This window comes from Mesocricetus auratus, unplaced genomic scaffold, assembly GCF_017639785.1.
Source record: "Mesocricetus auratus isolate SY011 unplaced genomic scaffold, BCM_Maur_2.0 Super-Scaffold_100004, whole genome shotgun sequence".
In the NCBI taxonomy this organism is placed as follows: Eukaryota; Metazoa; Chordata; class Mammalia; order Rodentia; family Cricetidae; genus Mesocricetus; species Mesocricetus auratus.
In genome coordinates this window covers 32,098,899-32,118,551 of record NW_024429189.1, presented here as the reverse complement: position 1 = coordinate 32,118,551, position 19,653 = coordinate 32,098,899, and positions in this window count along the sequence as shown.

Below are 19,653 nucleotides of genomic sequence, written 5' to 3'. Positions count from 1 at the left end.
TTGTCTTTTAGATTTTGGCTGGTTACCTCCTGATGGCCTGGCCACAGTGGAGAATGGCTTCTAGTTTGTATAACAAAAGACCTGGGCCCTGGGTGGACCCACACCCATCCTGAGAACTAGAGAGACATGCCTGCATACCTGGGAATGAATAGGATATGCCAGAAGGCTAGTGAGGGTGAGGGTGTGCAGTCTTAGAGGTGTCTCTAGGATTAAAGGAAACATTTGATATCAGCTCTAAACCTTATAATAGATGTCTTCTGCCAGACCCCCATTTTTGGAAGGCTGTTTAAGAGGATGCTTGAATAACCATGGTCTCCAGTATTGGCTGACAGCCCTCCTGAGATGACATGATGTCTATGTCTTGTCCTTAATGCCACTGGGTAGCTAGGACTTCCCTGATTCACACTCCCCCACTCAGAGTCGGACCCAGTGGCTGTTTGGCTGGTTCTGAACACAGCCCCAAAGACATCAATTTGGAATAGATGGCTCCTGTTGCTTAGTATTGATACAGGCCGGACCCTAGTACTCACCCAATGGTTTGAGAGGAGTCTGTATGATTTCATCCATTACTGGGCAATACCCTCAAAATCTACCCATTTTCTTATTCTATGACTCCAAAGGATGTAAGACTCATAATAACGAATAAAATTATGGACATATTTTTGAGTTGTGAACTTAGGGTTACACTTTAGGGAAACCCATATAAACTAACCTCTGAAAATGCCTTTGTTCTTTTCAATGTAAATTTCTACGGTGTGTGTTTACTCTGTGCACCCTTGGCATCTTTAAATATTCTATCATCAATTGTTCAGCCATAGTTAACAAGTATGTTATTTCTTCATAATTTTCTTCCTCAATTAAGAGACATAAAATGTCCCATCAATTTTATTACCTTGAATTACAAATAATTAATGAATCAGGAGTCACTGGAATATTTTATTAAAGTTAAATTTATTTAAATGCAGAGTACCTCTTAATTATGTGAATGTTGAGACAACAAATGAATAAGAGGCACAGAAATCAGATGTGATTATATTAAAGCACATCAGTCATTCTGCGATGAGCATGCAAAGGTTTACATGAGAAAAAAATGAGGATGGCAATCAGGATATTAGTCATCCTTGTATAATGAATTTTCAAGCATGTATTTTAATGTTTATTGATTTCATTTTTTGCACTATAGTTCAAGAATTTAAATTGCTTACTGAGGGCAACACTACCTGTATTGGGAAAGGATCTACATTTTATTCAAAATAAATTATCATCACCACTGAGCACCCTCACACTCACAAAATACTTGATGTGTACAAGCAAACTTTACACAGTTGCCTGAGAGAATCACACTCAGCATCCTCTGAAAAGACATCTTGTGATCTCCCATTTTACAGATTACAAACTAGGATTTTAATGTAGTTATAGTGGCCATCCAAGCAAACAGAGCATTGGAAATTAAGCCTAGTTCTGGACTTGGATATTATGTCTCCTGGTAACACTTCAGTTTTATAATTCATGGTACTTTCCTAGCTCATTGGTTTTGGTTTTGGTAATGTTCTTCATGAGATTCAATCAACCCAGGTTATTGATAATGCACAAAGCAGTATGGGATATTTAGTGTTAGATTACAGTTTCAGTTTGATTACATCTAAAATGATATATGGGAAAATAAAGCCCAGAATTTACTTATAAGCACATAGAAATCACATTAACTGGTATATATTAAATTAGAATCTGAGTATTCTAAATCAACAAAGTGTTATATCTGAAAGAGAGACAGAGACAGAGAGACAGATCCAGAGAGACAGAGTTTTCATACTGTTTGCTTTGAAACCTGTATATATTTTCCCTATATAAAGATTAATAAAAAATTCATTTTCATGTGGATACAGTAAATTTTGTAAGGGAAAATCAAGTCAGTCTGTTTCATAAATTAAATGAATTTTAAAGTAAAAAAGAGATTCAAATAAGTTTTTTCATGCCTACAGTGTTCATACAAAGTGTGAGAATAAATGACTGAACTTTATAAACCTGCGGCTTTTATTCTCCATGAGTAAACTGCTGTTTATCCCCTGGGAAAATGGATACATGAAATAAAATTCAGTCTTTTATCTGCCAATAGCAGCTATTAGCTTCACTTTAACATTGAACTATACTTTAAGAATACCTGTATCTATACACAAGACAGCAAACTGTGAAGAAGGGCAGTAGATTTAGAAATGGATGAGAACAAAACACAACGGCATAGATGTATCAAGATTTCATGGTAATTTTGTATGCTAATGTACACAAGTAACTTAAAAACAAAGCAAGAAGAATAAAGCACAGAAAACAAAGTATAAAATTATATACTAGGCATAATTTTAATGGCTGTTTGGATGAAAGTATTAGCCTTGGCTATCATAGAATTCATCTTTCATGTGTCCGTTCTGAGTTGGATCAGACCTGAAGAAATCTGCTCTTATGCATCTATTTGGCTTCTATCTCTTTGATAGCAAAATTACACCATTAGTTTGATTATTAGATGTTCTGTATAGAAATTGATGGCATTTCTAAAAAGCCCTAACTTTGCTGAGAGCTGAAGGCTACTGATTATAGGAGAGTATTTTGAAGAATTTATATGTGATTCTTGTTACTGGGAAACTGTATTCTAATCACAATCTATTATATACAGCCAAAGCTTAATGATGCCACATATATGTATATCAACATCAAAATCTCTACATGCACATAAAACCATGTTAAAATCATATATAACTTCAATATGATCTACGAATATGGTTTTACTGAAAACTTAGGTCATTTTTTACATGTCAAACAAGTATAGTATTCATCCTAAATCTTTTATTTTTAACATAAAACTAGACACAATCCACATTTAATATGTAAAACCAGCTAAAATTGAAATCTTAATAGTTCTGTGATCTTCTGTATTGAGAATGGATATAATTGGGTGAAGGAAGACATCTGGCTAAATAGAACTAAGTGCAGATATAGTATAGGGTTATTGATAAGTTTCCTTTTCTTTTATGAGTAAGAAAGACACATGAATATCAGGCCAGTCAGTTTCCACAAATGTAAAAGTAATTAGAGCACAGTTAAATTGTCTAGTAATGTGTCATTGTAATTATTTAAAGCTGTTTTTTCACAATTCAGTGCATTTGCACACTGTGGAGAGATCATTAATTTTGCATATCCTTTTATTTAAATCTAAGTCAAGTACAGTAAGTGTGGGTAGACTTTGCTGGGAAACCCTCAGTCAATATCAAAGAGTTCATATCAGAGAGAGCCAAATGAAAATGTAGAAAAATCTTTGTGCTTGAATTCAAGGCACCATACACATCAGAAAACACAGAATGAGAAAATCAAATAATCGAAATAAATGTTAGACTGTTGTTTACAGAGCTTTTTCTTACTGAAGACCTCTGAAGATTCTAGGGCAGAAATCTAAGTATCACACCTTAGAAATACATTCATGACAAATAGGTCCCATGGGGAGATTAGTCATACAAGAAATAAATATGTGAAATTTTCACAAGTAAGTCAAACATAACTTCATGGAAAATTGATGAATAGAAGGAAAGGAGTAAAATGAAGCATTCCACTGAGATCAACTCATAAGTTTGATAAATTCAAAAACTCATATGAGTATCCAAAAACATAAATCTAGCATTTTAATACAATCACAAAGAAGGACTAATGCACTTATTTAGTGGACTTTGATAGGATATTCTAGGTGATGACACTGCAAAATAACATAAAATATTGCAGATAAACTTGAACATTATGCACTGAATTTGAATTAAGGATATCTGTCAATATTGAAACATTCTGCATATTACAGAATTAAATAGGAATCAGTCCTAAAAAAGCAAGAAAAGAAGAAAAACAAGGATGTTCCCTTCCCAAGTAAAGTAAACGTTAAGTATAAAATTAACTTGCATTTTTAAGTATAAAATAATTTATACGTTTTTACATGTAGTGAATGACAAAATTCAGAATTTGTTGCCAGAGAGCATGTATATCTCATTTTTGTATAATATGATCCTCACTAGAAATAGGTAGTTTTTCTTTAAAAAACAACCAAGTATAACATAGGAAAAATATTATATGGTAACAAACTAAGGGGCAGGTAAAAAATAAGCTAAAAAAAATGGATACAGAGAAAGGACTCAGTAGTCAAGCTAAAAGAGTACTGGGAAAAATTGTGTTATGCTTTCCATCAAACTTAATAAAAACAAAAATGATTTTACAATACATTTGAAAAATGTATAAAAGAGTTTAATCAGATGCATCATAAAATGTACAGGTATAAAGTAATAGATGTTCTACTATTGTATTAATTATGTTAGATTATTTGACAAAATAATTGCCTTTTTACTCAGGAACTGTGATTTGTAACAACACAGATTTACTAATAGCAAAAAACAGTGCTTCTATCATCAAATAAAAGAGTAATATTCATTACTCAATGCCAATCCATAAATACAGAGTTGATAGAATCATATCATCATAATAGCATTGATTGATTCAGACAAGAGAAGCCAACTGAATAGTAAAGTAATTGGATCACATCTTATTGTGAAAAATTATTTTCAATGTCTCAAAGCAATGCTCTACATGGTATTGCTGAATTTTAAAGAAGAAAGCATTTCCTCAGGAAAAAAAATGCTGGGATTACTGCCATCCTGACTAGGGAATATAATTTGGCCTTGACAGAAATAGTTACTGTGATCGTTTTCCCAAGGTCATGTATCAAGAGGGACCGATACCAGATTTATAACACCCTTGTCAAGAATTCCAACCTGAAATTAATCATAAGTAAATGATTCAAATACCTAATGTATTTGACATTAAAAATAAAGCTACAGTATAGTAGAAATGAATGTTTAATAAACTACTGATAAATGGTCTTGGTACATAACTATAGAGCCACAACAAGTACAAAACTTGTGCATGGCATGTAGAGTGCAGCCTTCCCACCAGCCTGGTTCCAGAGCCGCATCAATCCCAAATAAACACACAGGAGGCTATATTAAGTATGAAGCTGTTGGCCGTTTGCTTGTTTCTTACTGGCTATCTCTGATTTAAGTATTTAATCCATAATTGCTAATCTAAGTATTTCTCTTACCGGAGAAAAGGGTCTGGACCTCTTATTCCTCTGGCTGCTACATCGTGGTTCCCTGTGTTTCGCCTTCCTGGAATCCTCCTTGACTCCTAGTCCCACCTATCTTGCTTCCCTATTGGCCAACAGTGCTTTATTCAATAACCAATAAGAGACAGATTTCAGAATGACATCTCCCATCATCTCCTCCTTTCTGTCTGAATAAAAATAAAGGTTTTAACTTTAACATAGTCAAATTATTTATAACAGAAGAGTTATCAAGTAAGAACATAGTTACAATATTTTGTCCATTAACATTTAGTAAGATTTAAAGAAAATATTTTATTATCTATCCTATCTGTGTGAGTCTAAAGTCTTATATGTAGCTTATCTTTTATCAAAACTAAGGAAAACTATAATTATAACTATCTGTCTTCAACTCCATCAAAGACCACAGAAGGATAATATATAAACCCTAGAATTGACAGAGACATCTCACTGCCTGGATAGTCACCTGAAGTTCCTCTGTAACGTTGGGGCATCTACCTTCAGCCTATAGGCCATAGTGTGTCTGGAAGAATTCTCAGCAAAGCAGGAAATTTCAAACTGTTTATTTGCACTGGTAGTCTCTCATTCATTTTTCTGCGTCCTGTAGAAAGTCTCGTAGACTCTTCCGTGAAGCAGGAACCCTGAAGGACTGTTTGAGTTCAGCAGTCACTTTCCTGTTGGTCCTGCATGTCCAGTTTATACAGCAACAGTCAAGCAGTCTAGGCAAGAGCAGTTTCTTGCCCAAATGGCTAATCTTGCCATGTTAAAAGCAAACTCCATAACGAGTTTCTTCGATGCACATCTTCCTCTTAGACATAATTGATGCGCCAGGAGCTGACATTTCTCATTATCAAGAAAAACCCTAAACAATTTTAAATACTATTTTCTGAAGGTCTTTGAAAGATTTGAAGACTATCTATCTCAAATACGTGTCTCTGTATATTTAGAAAACCTAACTTACCTTAACTATAAGTTCTGACTATTATAAGTAACTATCTATAGTCTGTAATTATGTATTACATTGTAAAAGATCAGTATAAGCACAATACTTAATCAAGAGGAGAGATAAACACATCACAAAATTGATCTTGAATTTGTATCAGTAAATGAAAAACCATACCTATACCAAGTATTCATTTCCATACCACAATTCCCCCTTTACCATTAAAAAGAAATTGGCTGTGATCACTAACCAATTATAACCAACACCATTTAAATGAAAACAAAGATTTATGAACAATATGGGAATTTGGACATCGCTCATTCCATAATGCTTCCTGCTGGATGGGGGTGCTGTTCATACCATGGGGATCATGACAAAACTCAGCAACCTTGGTCAAGTCTTTGTTTTTTGTAGTCCTTAAGGCTGAATCATCTCAGCTGGTTCAGATGCTGGATCACCTGGCCCACTGCTTCCAGGGCTCTTGTCTTGGTTCATCAAACCACAGAAGCCTGGAAGGAATCCACAGCTTTCCATTTTCTGTGGAAACATAAACAAAAACTCTTTTCCCAAGTAACCAGTCTTTATATTTAAAGTTATAGGTCAAAGCATTTTTTAAATATACAAGTTGGATTAATTCAGCAGCATTTATAATCAAGTATACTTTAGCAGTTCTTTCTTCTTTAGCAATTAAAAACCTGAAAAACACAATAGCATACAGTATCCAGACTCTGTGTATTTTCCATATTTATGTGGCTTATATTACCCTATTTCTTTTACTTTTATTTATTAATTTATTTCTCTGAGACAGGGTTTCTCTGGAAATCTGCCTGCCTCTGCCTCTGGAGCAAATCCTACCGGCGTGTGCCACCACAGCCGGTTCCTCATTTATTTACCACTATGCTGTTTCTCTTCGTCTCTATATCCTACGTATATTTTTAAACACACTGTAAACCTTTAGAGGTTTTTCTTCATCTGAATCTGACTTTACTGTAAATATGTTTTTCTGGCCACGTGTCTTATCTGCTAAAAACCATGGCTGTTTAAAATGCAGTTTTTCCAAGATGGAGGGCGTAAGTTTGACTCCAGCCCAGTGCCTCAGTCTATGCTGACATCCAGTAAAAGCTTCTGGCTTGGAGATGTAGTGCCACGTCCAGCTGTACGTACACACCTTTCAATCATTAGCAGAGCCAGAGCCTCTTAAAAGAACCTTGCTGGTTTTTTGGTTTGTTTTTTGTTTTTGTTTTAGTTTTAGTTTTTGTTTGCTTATGCTGAGTCAGGAAGACTTCCTTAAGTGAGCTGCATGAGTCTGCTTGTCTCTGGCAAAACAGAGCTCACCTGAGAAAAATGCTGCTACCAAGAAGCCATGTTTCTCTCCGTTCTTTAGTTTCTAAAATTCCTTTTATGCTCTTGTCATTCTACATGGAAATTCAATCCCACATGCTGACACCATATGTTGAGTGATGTCTTCCCTCTGCATTTCTGATGGGTATTCTCTAGATGGTAAAATACCCAGAATGCAGCCCAGTTTTGGGTCCACACGGTCCACATGGGCTTCGAATATTCTCTTTTCTACCCATTCTAATTCTTTTTCAGCCTCAGCTGATAGTACTCGCGGGCTATTTACGTTTTTGTCTCCTTTTAAAGCCATTTTCAGATGTTTTAAATCATGCCCTTTTACACCGATAATTGTCTGTAATTGAGAGATTTCTCCTAATAGTTTTTGAAGATCATTAAGAAAGTTTCAAGTACAAAACTAGAAGCAAGGTTCAAGGAAAGCACACTAGCAGGAGCAAACTTCTCTCAGGCATAAATTTGGATTGGTTTCCTGCACAAAAGATCCTCCTGCCCTAGAAAGTAGCTCTAATTGTTTCCTCTCTTGTACTTGTGGTACCTTTTCACTACAGCCGCTTTCAAGTTTTGTAAATGAATACTGTCTCCTCTCCATCATGACTTTGATTTCATGTATGCAAACGTCTAATCTTTCCTACTCGAGATTAACAATTTCCAGCAAGAAATGCAAAACTCTCACCTCTTTAAATAGTCAATCAATATTTTAAGCGAGAACTCAAGTTTATTTTATGTTCAGTAAATTTGCTTTGAAACATATGGATGTTGAAAGCCATATCCTTCCATATGTTTGGGACACTAGAATAGTTGGAAAATGATAGAATATGAAGAATAAGGCTGTCTTTTTGTGTTAAGGCAGCCACCAAAACACTTCAATACATGCACACCCATGCACACACTCACATTGCATAATGACAAGCAGTTCTGCTTGGTAGTCTTGACCTCATTAATTATTACTGCATCGCTTTTGGCTGCCACAGAGGCTCACTACAGTGACATCTGGCTACTTGCCAAAGGACAGTCTTCCATCTCCTTAGTGGTCCTCATTCTCTCATTAGCTGTGTGTGATATTGTCACATCTTTCTGAAGAAGTCTTCCTTCATGAGAAACTAATTCGTTCAGCACTCTCTCTGTCCTAAATTTTGGGAATCACATGCTTCAATGTATTTCAAGAAACTGTATTTTTAGCCTGTTTCTTATTGTGCCCAGTCAGCACTCATAGTTTTCCTCCCTCTGTAGCAAGGTGGTGAGGAACAGCTAATGGCTAAAAAGAAATCCGTTTAGAAAGAGCCTCATGATTCCTGAATGACTCTTTCTCTGATTAAGCCAAATATTTACATGATGGCTTATGGAGGAGCATCATTTATTTGGTCTGGCTTCCACTAAAGGTCAATTCTTATTTCAGTAAACTCTGTTTATCTATGACTATAATCACAGTGTCCTGATTTTGATTTCTGTCTATCTTTCAGTAAGAATGATTAAACAACAATAGCTCTCTGGAAATCATGGCACAATGCAGACACACAACTGTTAGAATGTACTGAGTTGGTGGAAAACAACTTGAGAAAATTGCCCCAATATCCCAAAATCTGAATTGTTTTAAAGGTTTCTTGGTATATAATGATAAAGAGAAGAATTTATTAGTGTCAGTGGAAAAAACTACTGTAGCTCATGTTTGAAACATATTTTGTTCTAAATATGTTTCCTAAGTCACAAGAAGGAGCACAGTTCTCAGTTTGTACTTTTCCCACAGCTTTCTTAGTCTGCAGAGCAGACCCTGAGGTCACAGGCTTGTAGCTGAGGTCAGAATGTTTGAAATAGTCTTCATGGCTATCTGTTGACAAATTATTAAGAAGAAATGAAAGATTATTTCTTATCAGTGGTTTACAAATCTAGTCTGCCACAAATCCCAAGAAAGGACCAAATTATATCTAAAGACAATTGCTTCCATAAAGAAGCATAACTTAGTTAATTCCATTGTGTTTTATGTTCTCTGCAATAAAACGCATGTGCCTATAAGTTATATTTGTTTTTATATTTGTTTCCTTTCTTGAGTAGTAAGAACAAGCAATTATGCTATGGATTTATCAGGAAAGCAAAGTACACTGAATCCCAAGCCAAGCACAGCATTAATATTCCTGTGTGGCCTGAACAAACTTGGAGGATCTGCTCTTTATTTCATGTAGCCTTGTTTTCTTTATTTGTTGATTGATTAATATGGTATGTTCTCTCTCTCTCTCTCTCTCTCTCTCTCTCTCTCTCATGTGTGTGTGTGTGTGTGTGTGTGTGTGTGTGTGGTGTGGTGTGTTTTGTGTGTGAGCGAGAGAGTAAGTGCATGTGCATGCATGAGCACACACATGCACACTTTCATGTGTATATCTGTGGTACACACATGTGAGTGTGTCATTCATGTTTATGATTATATAGGTGCATGAGCCTCTGTGTGTATTTGAAGAAGCCAAAGCAAGATATCAAGTGTCCTTTACTGTCTCTCCCTGCATTGTTTTGTTGTGGTGTTTTAGATACCTTCCTATTACCATAGTGATACACCATATCTAAGAAACTTAAAGAAGGAAAGGTTTGTTGGAGAATTTCATTTTCTGGAGGTTAGTCCATAATGATCATGCCATGGAGAATAGCAGCAGGCAAGCATGATGCTGGAATGTTGGCTAAGAAAGTTCTTAGTATCCTACCGTATCATCAAGTAGGAGGCAGTGAGAGAAAAGAGAGTGATAGAACCAAAGGAATGCCATGGGCTTTTGAAATCTCAAAGCTTACCCCCAATGACATATCTTCTCCAACATGTCCACACCTCATATTTCTTCCCAAACAGTTCCACCAACTGGGGAGTCAAGTTTTCAAATATATGAACAAATGAATGCCATACTCATCTAAAATATGATCTCACTTGGCTGGATAGTGAGCCCTGTGGATTCACCTGCCTTTTCCTACAACACTGGATTTATAGGTAGGTGCAAGCGCACCTATCTTTTCCATTGGTGCTGGGATTCAATAACAGGTAGCCATGCTTGCAGAGCAATAGTCTTACCCATTAACTATTAATCCAGTCCTGCCTTAAGTTTTTATAGTGAGTTAAGGTTTATGTAACCTGGATAATACAGGAAAATAAAGTCACAGGACTTAGAAAAGTAAATATCTAGCTTTCCAAAATATCATCTGAGGAAATTTTTCTTTGTTAAAAAAATAGTTTTTACTATAGAGATTTAAAAAAAACTAGCACAAATCTATTAATAGTTTATATAACTGACTTTTAAATTTTGCAAGCTATCTTTAATGTACACGGTATCTTTTCTCAAAATGTATTTAAAGTCTGACAACCATGTGCCCTCCATTTAAACATGGACACACAAATATACACCAAGATTAAGATGTGTTTATTGTGTTCTCATGTGTCTGCATCAACAGTAAACTAAATTTTTGGAGTTGGTTAGATAAATAGAAAATCTAAAAAATACCATGGCTAAAATACATCCACGTTACTAAGCTACTGATGAAAATGTAAGATTGGCTTTAGGCATTCTGTGTGAGTGGATATTTGTTTTCCTCATCTTGTAAAGAAAATTAGGGATTCATAACCAGAGACTCAAGTTTTTTTTATTTCTAAGAGGTAAATTTATTTTTTAAATTAACACTCCACATCAAAACGTGTCACATTTCAACGCATGTTAAACTTCTCCTGAAAGTTGGTGCACTCATCTCATTCTGTCTGTGGATTGTCAGTCATTTTACACTAAAGATGACCCTGGTCATCCCTGATAAAGGCATCTTAACCTCCCAAAGAAAACGTTAAGCGTGGATGAGGCTGATATGCCCACCTATTTTGTTTTCAACTTCAACAGCATTCTTGACATCTTTATAATTAATATAGCATCAGGCTTCCTTCAAAGGGCTCCAATAGAGCATGATGGTCACTTGTGCAAAGACCACACAAAGCCCAAATTAGAAAATTAATGGAGGTGATCAGGGTTCAAAACTATATTTCTGTTTTGTGTTTTGTACCTCCCTCAGCTGCTGCTGGGAAATCCCACACAGAGATGTGAATCAAAATTCTACTAGAACTTGTCTCAATCTCTTCATGGCCCATAACTGGAAGTGGAATTTGTGGTGTATTTTAGTTTGAAAACTGAGTAAATCTTGGAGCTTCAGTATAGTGCAGAATGCTTCTGTAACATCAATATAGACTGTTTCTCTAATATTGACTTAGCATTTACCAAAAACACTTTGTGTTTACACCAGATTTGTGTTTGTGGGACAAAGTGTGTTTCAAATGCTGTGGTGCTGAGCCTCCCTCTTCAAAGTTCTTTCAATAAAGGCAAACCGAATTAGTTCTTACTGTACAGAGGTCACCTTGGACCCAGGAGTTAGAGGGAAGTTGGTTCTGTGCCATTCCAAATTTAGCGAGAAGTTCCCACTGTGCAGAGACACTTAGTCTCCATAATTGCCAGAGATTCCCCAGCTTTGTTATAGAAAACAAGTGTCACCCTGCACCACAGCAATGCCCAGTTACACTTGAGCATCATTAGCTCCTGTGCTTAATTGAAGCTCTTCTCAGAAAAGCACCTGGTGCTTGGCATGTGAAATACCAATCATAACCACCACAGAAATGAGGCTGCAGTGAAAACAGTGTCTCCAGAACAGCTTGAGTTGAGTTCTGGACTTCAAAACTGACACTTTCACGGGGAACAGAAATATAGGATCCTGTTGGCAACATTACCTGGGAGTAATCCACCAAGTGTGCTTTTCGGGAACATGTGATTCAAATTTGCCTTGAGCAGAAAGGAACACATAATGCTTATAAATACTAAATATCATTTGACACTTATTTGACAATATTTTCTAAAGAAGAATATAAGAACTACACCATATGTGTCTGAACTAGAGACACTGAGTAGGGATTACAGAATGAATTCTGCAAGCAGAGTTACTTCATTAAGCCAGCATGCTTTGTTTTAAGTTAATTTCTAACTTTTAAAACCTGAGATGTTTCACTACAAGATTCTATTCCAGCCATGATTAAAATATCAAAACACCTGACAATAGCAGGGTCATTTTCTAATGTCTAGTATGAGCTTTAAATTATATTACTTTAATCTATGTATCTATTTTGCATAACACTTGGACATTTGAATTTGCAAATTCTGCTTTAAGGGATGCTTCACATATGAAAACTTCCTCCGGGTATTAATGGCAAATGACAAAAGAAATAATTTCTAGGAGATATTATCTAACACGGTGAATTTTCAAGTCAATATACTTTATCTAACATCTATGTATAATAAGCCCCAAAATGAGTAAATGAGTGCCATAGAAAACTGATCTGATATCAATGTATCTATCAGGCTTTTTCTCCAATACCCAGGAAGACCTTATGCTTTTGGGAACCTGCAGCCCTTTCCATATACACTGAATGTTTCCAAGGACATTTATCTCATCTGGTTTTCTTATGACTATGACTTTCAAGGAAGTCTTCTGCATTTAGGACATAGTATAGCCCATCTGTTATTGGCTTGGCTCCTCAGTCAGGGATTTTTGTTTTTGCAGGAGTCAAAGTCACAACTAATTTAAATTACTATTTTAATACCACCTACATGATTAATGTGTAGAAATCATAGACAATAGACTTTGCTAATACTTTACAGCAGTCACTATGGTGTTAGAACCAATAACATCATTCCACCCTATAGTGCTTCAAATATTAAGTAAGAATGCTGTTTTTCCTTTTAATACCATCTGAAGTAAAAAATTGTTTTTCTTTAAAATAATTTTAAAAGTCATAAGGAAAACTATGATATAGTTTTCCACAAATACAGTTTTGCATTGTGCCCTTCAAATACTTAAATAAGTATTATGTAGAAAGATGGCTACTCACAGTGTAATTTCTGTATTACCCATTCTGTCTTGCTTAATAGTTCTGAGGCCTGAGTAAATTTTATTTTTTTCTTTAATTTCCTTCACTACGGAATATAAGAAAACCATACTCACTTTGTAATAATAAAGTGAAAATAAATGAGCTAGTAATGGTTAAGTATTTGCAAGGGTGGTATTCTGTAGGAATTTAATAAATAATAATAGAATTCCAGCTCAGGGAGTCTTTGAGCACTGTTCAAGATACGAGCTTTCAAGGCAAACTTCCAAAGGCAGGATGTAGCCAATATCCCCACCCATCTAGGGTGCATATGAACCACAGTAATGACCAACATGGCATGGCATGATAACCCTACAGTTGCAGTAGTGTCACATGTGCATGGTGGTAACATACAGCTCTCTAATTGTAGTTAATGCATGCTCTCCAAGAAGGAGACCATTCCTGGTACTGGAAACCCAGCTTACTACTCAGTAAAAGTGAGGTTATGGTTGTAGATTAATCTATAGCCACTAATTTACTAAGACATCAGAATTCCTAAAAATCACCTATAAACATTTGTCCTCATACCCACAGATAAGTGCGGTCTTCACCTCTCATTATGTAAACATTTCTTTATAATAGACAATTATCAGTGCAAAAAGCCACAATCAATAAAAACTCAAGAGTTATGAAGCCAATGGATACGTCTACAAAACAACCCCACAGGTAAGGTTCGGGGGACTTTGCACAAGAGGGGCAGAAAAGTTTTAAGAGCCAGAGGATTAGAGGGTTTCCTAGTAAAATCAGAAAGTACATGCCTTCAGTTTTCCAAATATACTGTACAAATGTCTACTGAACAAAGATGACACCAATGAACACACCAAACTGGACAGAGAAAATCCCATGGAGTCTCCACACTACACAGAGACCTACAGGCAACTGAGGAAAGCAGGGAAAAGTGGTTCTCCCCAGGAAAGAACACACCAGTTGGTTGTCCAATGCTGAACAGTCAGCCCTTAAAATATACATACAAGGGACATTATATGAACTCATCTGGTTATACTGAGTATATTCATATATATATATATGTATGTATATGTGTGTGTGTGTGTGTGTGTGTGTGCACAAAAGCAATGAGGAAGATACCATGAATTTGAAGGATAATGGAGGAGGGATTATGGGAAAGCTGGAGAGAGAAAAAGGAAGGGAGAAACTTTGTGATTTAATTATAATCTCAAAAATAAAACTGAAAAACTTAACAGAATTATGTTAAAATTGATAAGGAAAGAGACAGAGTCCTTGAATATAATTGCACAATTAAAGAGTCAAGAAGGCTGAAGAGATGGCTCAGAGGTTAATAGCACTGACTGCCTTGCAGAAGATCAGGGTTTGATGCCCGGAACCCACCTGGGTCTTAAAACTATCTGTAACTCCAGTTGTAGCATATGGCACATGCTCTTCTGGTTTCCACAGGAACTGGCCACACAGAAGGTAAAATACACACAGCCAGATAAAACACTCAAACACACAAAATAAAAATCATTTTAAAATAGAGTTACTTAACCTACTTTATTTTATGTATTTTGTTTTCTTTTTGTCATCAATACCCTGTTAAGGAAAAAAAGTGACTAGTGTGTATCTCACCGTGCCAACTAACATAACTAAACATAATTAACTATTCAAAGCATTTAAAAATACCGTGGAATTGGTACTTGAAATTACATTTTAAAAACCTGTTGTGTTTTTTCCTTTTTTGATAAGAATTAAAAAGAAATTGTATTTACTTTTTGACAAACTGATTTAGTACTTGAAATACTATCAAAGACATGGAATTCAACAATTCATGCCACATTTACATTGATGATTGGAGCCATCCCTCACTGATGTATTTTCTCATAGACTCAAGAGATACTCTAAAGTGTCTGGGCAGCTGCTAACTTCCCTTTGGTCTGTGGAAAAGTTGGCTCTCCTCCCTCTCCCAGTCTTTGACAATTCTAGACTTCTCCTAGTGGGTAATGAGAAGCAGGTGCCTATGAGTCAAAACTCATTAAGATGGAAATCAGTGAAGGCTAGTATTTCCTCTCTGTGTACCATGTAACAGATACAGCACTCTTACATTCAAGAAACTTTCCATGCCCAACCCGTTGCTCAGATACTCCTAATGAGAAATGAGTAGCACTAAGAATGAAACCACAATGGTATTTCTTCTAATCTATAGACTTTCAAAAGCATAACCAATCACTCAAGCATTTTATTTGCTTTATGTTACTCTTTTTAGAAAGTGAAAAATAAGATATACAAAAAATCCTCTAACCTATGAACAATTTGATGTAATTACTGACAAAGATTAACCATTATAAGTGTTTAATATATATATTCTACATATTCATATATATGAAAAATATCCACAAATAACTTCAACTTAATATAAATTGCACAGTGACAAAATGGATTCATTTATAGCTAATAATCTTGCTACTTTCTTTTGCAGCATATTATATACAGTGTAGAAAAACTATAAATAGCTTTCTTGCCTTAGTTTCATAATTATGTCTCTTTTGATTTAATCATGGAGGTAAGTTAGGACCTCAATCTCAAATTTGTTGAATATTGCAATTTAAGTATGTAAATGGACCCATTATGTTTAAATAGGAGCAATTTAAAAAGAAAGTACCTTCCTGTTTTTATTTCAAGGAATTGCTCAAATTTTTACATTTCTTTCTTTGCCTTGAAACATTAAATTACTTGTATGATGGGGAATGTTCTCCTGTCTACAAGTTTGTCTTATTGGTTGATGAAAAAACACACTGATTGGCCAGGCAGGATGATAGGTAGAACTATGAGACAAGGAGGATACTGGGAAGTACAGGCAGAGAGGAGTTGTCATGTGATCCCCAGAAGTGACATAGCTGGGCAGAAACTGCCATTAGCTAACCATAGAGGTTTGGAGGTCTGTACAGACAGGCAGGAAGTGATATACCTGGGCAGAATTAGGATAAAAGCAGGAACAAACAGAAAATCACTCTCTTCTCTACAGAGATGCTAAACAGTCAAAATGTAGAAGGCAAAGGAGTTGCAAGTCCAGCATTCCTGTAAAATAAGACCGCCTGGAAATATTTAGATTAATAATTATGAGTTACTATTAAGACAGAGCTAGCCAATAAGAAACCCAAGACAATGGCCAACAGTTTCATAATTAATATAGCATCTGTGTGCTTTTTGGGGGCAGAGAATGTCGGCAGGACCGGCTGGGACAGAAATCTCAATGTTACAAAAGCAACGTGCAGCATGAATTTCCATGTAAACCTGACAAAAGCTTAAAAGGGGATTTTAGAAACAAAAGAACAGAGACAAGCACCCCTTCTTTGTAGCAACGTTTTCTCAGGTGGGCTCTGTATTGCTAGAGACAAGCAGACTCTCATTCAGCACATTTAAGGAAGTCTCCCTGACTTGGCATAAATGGCAAAACAAACAAACAAACAAAAAAACCTTCAAGGCACTTTTAAGAGACCCTGTTAATGACTGAATGGTGTGTATGAGCAGCTGGCAATTGCAGTGACTACATCTCCAAGCTGGTAGCATGATGCTTGATGTCGGCATAGACTAAGGCAGTGAGCACAGTTCCCAGTGCTGGTGGTAAATGTACCAACCCAACCATTTTGGAAAGCCAGAGGCTAAAACAGCTGCCTCTTTAATTTTAGCAATGTTCTTTAGCAGATAAGAGACTCAAGGCTAGAGAAACGTAGAGATATAGAATAAAGACAGATTCAGATGAATTAAAATCTCTAAAAGGGTTACAGTGTGTTTAAAAATATATGTAGGCTTGGGAGAGAAAAGAAAAAAGGAAAAAAAACAAAAGAAATGGAGTAACTGGGTGTGGTGGCACACACGTTTAATCCCAGAACTTGGGAGGCAGAGGCAAGCAGATTTCTTGTGATTTCAAGGTCAGTCTGGTGTACAGAGTGAATTCCAGGACAGGCAAAAGTACGCAGAGAAACCCTGTCTCAGAAAATGAAAAAATAAAATGAAAATAAATAATAATTAAAAAGATGGAAAATGAGAGTCTGGACACTATATGCTATTGTGTTGTCTTTGAATTTTTTGGTTGCTGAAGAAAAAGCAAAAGCTGCTAACAGATATTTGACTATAAATGCTGTTGGATTAATTCAATTTATATATTTTAAAAATGCCTTGACTTCAAAATTTAAATTTAAGGACATGTTACTTTGGAAAAGAGGCTGAAGTGATAGCTCAGCCTTTAAAGGCTAGGCTCACAACCAAAAATATAAAATGGTTCAGGATTTTCTTGACAGTAAGATACAACTACTCCTACCAACACCAATTACTTCATTCAGAGAAGAAGATGGGCCTTTAAGAAACTCCTTATGGAGTTTGCTTTCAATATGGCAAGACATAGCCATATTGCATGGGCTGTTTGATAAGCTGGACATGCAGTACCCACAGGAAAGTGACTGTTGAACTTGATGGGAAAGTCCTAATGGGTTCCTGCTTCATGGAAGAGTTTACCAGACATTCTACTGGACACAGAATACAATGACTACAAACTGCCAATACAGGCAGACAGTTTCAAATTTCCTGATTTGCTGAGGAGTCTGTCAGACACATTATGGCCTATGGGCTGAAGATGGATGCTCCGACATTACAGAGGAACTTTGGGTAACTGTCCAGGCATGGAGATGTCAATTCTATAGTTTATACATTATCATTCTGTGGTCTTTGATGGAGTTGTTGCTCAACATTATTTTCAAGATACATTTTAGGGCCACAAAATACAGCTTTTCTGTATTTTGGATAGCATATTTCCATTCATGTTCAAAGTAATATTGATCTAGTTTTTTCTATTAAATATTATTTTTAGGTTAGTGCTATTATCAATATCATCCATCAAAAAAGTCAAAAAGCAAACAAAAAATTTAAATTAAATTTTAAAAAATGTCAGTATAGAAGAATTTAGAAAAAAATTCCTTGTGGAGTTATTTTAGTTATCTAGACATGAATGGATATATAAATACATTCATTTAATCATATATTACATTAATATGTATGTTTTTATATCTCACACAAATGAAAAAATAATATTGCCTTCTGTTATGGAAGATTTTCAGGTAACAAAATTCCATGCTTATTTTCTGTAATTCATTTCACTTTAGTCAATTGATCTTTACATATTTTCACCTTGCACTAAAATTTTAGTCTTTAATAATAGATAACACCTTTGTTGTTACTGCTGTGTGAAACACTGTGTATTGTTTCTCAAGTAACCTTCACTGCCACATTTTCCCTATTAAAATTTCATTTTTGGATTGATTTGTGGTATAGTATCTTGGTAGAAACTGGATAAATATAGACACAAATAATTGCAATGAAATGTGCCACAGTGGGGACACACTTTATTTTTCATTCTGGATGACCTAAAGGAGTCATTGGAACAACATAGGATTCTTAACTAATTAATTTTATCTTTTTGTGGTCCTAACTAACCTGAGTGGTAAACAATTTTTCTTCCACAAATTATTTAAAGAAGTTTCCTCTTGCAATTTAGAAGGCTAATTTACACTCACATACAAAGACAAATACAATGTGAATGTTTTATGCATATGATGGAGGACTCATTTGCCATCTTGTAAAAACAAATTAATATTGCTTGAACACAGAGGTCAGGCGTCTTTGATCCTACAATGCTTTTTCAGAATTGATGGATTTTATCCATCTTGAGAAAAGATGCCCATGATAACATACATATACATACATGATACATAGTTATATAAGTCAATAAATATATAAATCAGTGTAAATATGCATATAAATAACATGAAAATATGTATACTCATAAAGGTCAAGGAATTTAACATGCAAATACAGCCAGGAAAGTCCCATTTCCAAATATATATTAGACAGTGTATTCTGAAGTTATTTCTAGCATCAGAAAAATGTAAACAAACTTACTTGGCTGATCTATTTTGGTTTGTAAGCTTCAGTTTTATTTTTCAAAAGTAGCTAAGCTTAGTAGTTCACTATTTTCAATTACAAGCTTTAAGTTAACGACTTGGAATAAAAACAAACCTTTCTCTATAAGCTGTTTAATATTCATTTCAAGCTTAGTTTTATCATATTATTCAGAAGTAAATTGGTTTCTGATCACAAGCAATTGCATTTTTAATCACATTTTCCTTTGTGATGTTTTATAAAATTTACAAAGTGGATAATTTATCTGAATGTAAAATTACAAAACAAAACCCAAAGAAGGCATTATAGGAGGAATTCTAAATGTCAGGACACAGGCATGATGCATGAAGTAAGAATTTGTAAGCTGAATTACATTTAAAAGTT